Source organism: Danio rerio, chromosome 7, assembly GCF_049306965.1.
Source record: "Danio rerio strain Tuebingen ecotype United States chromosome 7, GRCz12tu, whole genome shotgun sequence".
NCBI lineage: Eukaryota > Metazoa > Chordata > Actinopteri > Cypriniformes > Danionidae > Danio > Danio rerio.
Genome location: NC_133182.1, coordinates 75,122,501 through 75,125,799, shown reverse-complemented (window position 1 = coordinate 75,125,799; position 3,299 = coordinate 75,122,501). Strand labels below are relative to the sequence as shown.

Below are 3,299 nucleotides of genomic sequence, written 5' to 3'. Positions count from 1 at the left end.
CTGCATACTCCCAATGCAAAAGTTGTATACTGAATATTTATCTTGATTTGAGAACGTGCACAGCTCTAAGTAATTATGTTTAACTTAAATATTGACTTTAAATAATCATATAAGCCATAATAAACTACGATTTAACGAAGTACGTTCACTCTTACTATTGTTACCATATAAAGTTTTATAAATGAAACCCCTGAAGGTGCTCCATTCTGAATGTAACCCCAAACCATAACTTTTCCTTTACCAAACTTGACTGATTTCTGTGAGAATCTCTAATTGCAGTAGGTCTTCTGCAGTATTTGTGATGATTGGGATGCAACTCAACAGATGATTCATCAGGAAAATCAGCTTTTCCGAATGATCAACTAGAAGTCGAGTTATTGTTTGTTGCTCTGGGATCGACGACAAGACTTTTACTTTCATAATGAAATAAGCCTGAAAACATTAACACAGGTGAGGCACAATCACAAAGCATCAACATACTGTACGTATCACCAGCAATTGTTTTAATAAGTTTAAACCTTTGAAATGTACAGTTCATCAATGACATTTACAACAATTATTTTCCGCTTATATTCTTGCACGGTTCCTACTGTAGATATACTGGATTGCCATTGTGGTTCCTCGAGGATACAAACATGATAAATAAGAACTTGTTATTTTACCTGACAGACGTAGGATGGCCACGTAACAGTGATTTTTCACAGTATCGGACATGCAAGGAGGTGCATGTTCAGAGGATACTGCAGAGGACAGGCAGCTGGACATGCAAAATAGACACTTTCTCAATAGAAACATTCACAAAGAGCGTGTCGACTGATACGTTATTATTACTATTATTACTCGACAGCGTACGAAACCCGTCTCACATGTCTCAGAAAACCTAATGTACATGTGCTAATAGCGTACTGGCAGTCATGCTAGTCATTTCCTGATCAGAAATGTGTGTTTTATAGGGACAGTCCATCCAGAAATGACCAAAAATATCTGCATTTTGTGATTCACTGGAGTTTTCTGTTTATTTACGGTGATGAATTGCATTATGGGAGCTTTGATTCTGCTTTAACAGTGACTTTTGATGACATTTTAGTGGTTTGAAACATTATGTTGAATAAGAAATATGTAGAGAGTCTGCAAAATAAAAATGTACTGTATTTCCAATGTAGTTGATACAGTAATTTACTGCACTTTGCACAAATACAGCCAATATTAATCACTTTAAACTATTAATAATGTCAATAAAGTCACTTTTTTAACATTTTAAGTTGTTGAAGAACAGATAAAAGTCCCATAATGCAATTGAAAAGCATAAATAAATTGGGGAAGAAACAAAGAACCACAAAAAACAGATACTTTGACAGTGTAAAAAAGGTATTTTAAGTAATGTTGCTATCCAAAAAGTACTATATAAACTATAGTAATCACTTAGAAACTTTCCAACATTCTTTAAAATATATTAATTTGTGTTGTGAAGCCGAAAGCAATCTGCATTTTCATTTCGACAACACTCTTCAGTCACCAAAAACTCTTACGCCTCATAAGGAAATGCAAAAATAAATAAATACATATGACTTATGGGGTTAAATCCAAGTCTTCTGAAGAGACGTGATCACTTTAGGAAACATGTAGACATTTATGAACTTCATATAATAAATCATCATAAGCAAATAAAAATGTCCATTTTGAAGCATCAGAGTTTTAGGAGAAGAGACACATCACAGACTTTATAATAAAGCTTCATTAGTTCATATATTTACTACTATGAACTAATAATGAACAATACTTGTATATTATTTATTAATCATAGCTCATTATTTACTAATGCATAGTTCATTATCTGCTATTTGCTAATGTCAAAGTACATTGTAAAAACTATCTGTATTTTGTGATTCACTGGAGTTTTCTGTTTGTTTACAGTCATGAATTGCATTATGGGAGCTTTATTTCTGCTTTAACAGTGACTTTTAATGACATTTTAGTATTTTGAAACAATATGTTGAATAAGAAATAATATAGAACGAATAAAGTCTGAGAAAAATGACAAAAAATGCACTAATGGTGTGATATTTCAATTTTTATATGTAATTTACTGCACCAGACAATATAAATCAGTTCAAACTATTAAAAATGTCAATAAAAGTCACGTTTTCTAACTTTTCACCATCAAATGTTGTTGGAGAACAGATCAATGTCCCATAATGCAATTCAAAAGCATAAATAAATGGAGAAAAAAACAATAAGTCACAGAAAACAGATACTTTTGGCAGTGTAAATAAGGTATTTTGAAGAATGTTGGTATCCAAAAACTAAAGAAATCAATTTAGGAACTTTCCAACATTCTTTAAAACATCTGCATCTTCATTTTAACAACACTCTTCAGTCGCCCAAAACTCTTACACCTCAAAAAGAAATGCAAAAATAAATAAATACATATGAATTTCAGGGTTAAGAAAAGACGTGATCACTTTATACAACATGTAGACATTTTTTAAACTTCATATAATAAATCACAAGCAAATATAAAAGTCTATTTTGAAGCATCAGAGTTTTAGAAGAAGAGATATCAAAACACATCGGTCAGACTTTATAACAAAGCTTCATTAGTTCATATATTTACTACTATGAACTAGTAACAAACTATTTGTGTACATCATTCATTTATCATAGCTCAACAATTACTAATGCATTATTAGAAATCCCAATCCATGCTTGTTAACATTAATTAATGCACCATGAACTAACAGTGAATGACTTTATTTCAATTAACTAACGTTTACAACGATGAATAAATACACTAATAAATGTATAGTCCATTGTTTGTTCATGTTAATAAACACATTATTGTTAACTAATACAAACTAATCATAAAGTGTGGCCACAATACCTTCATTGGTGTTCCTAAAATGAACAAACCTCCTAAAAAAATAAAATAAACTTCTTTTAACAAATAATAAACTATATCTATGGTCTCAAACTCAATTCCTGGAGGGCCGCAGCTCTGCACAGTTTAGCTTTTACCACCTCCTACTCACATCAGTGCCTCTAGTAGACTTGATTAGTTGGATCAGCTGTGTTTGATTAGGGTTGGAGCAAAACTGTGGAGAACTGCAGCCCTCCATCAATCAAGTTTGAGACCTATGTACTATATAGTCTAGACAAGGCGTGCTCCAAACTCCAAAAGAGCCTGAAAGCCCTGTAATGAGTGTGAAAGGAAAAGGAGACATCCAAAACATGCAGTGCCGGTGGTCCTACAGGAACATGGTTGAGAAACACTGCTCTAGACCAATGCTTCTCAATCACAT

The 3,299-nt window shown here is 32.5% G+C and overlaps 1 protein-coding gene across 4 annotated transcripts in view; it reads right to left on the bottom strand.

Moving 5' to 3' along the window:
• Window positions 1-482: 482 nt before the first annotated feature.
• Window positions 483-3,299, bottom strand: part of rap1gds1 (RAP1, GTP-GDP dissociation stimulator 1) — a 72,320-nt gene continuing 69,503 nt past the window's right edge. For all 4 annotated transcript variants that reach the window (XM_073907558.1, XM_073907560.1, XM_073907559.1 and 1 more), the window contains one exon: window positions 483-3,299. This exon is cut by the window's right edge and continues 4,418 nt beyond it. The gene's annotated coding sequence lies outside the window, so the exon portion shown is untranslated.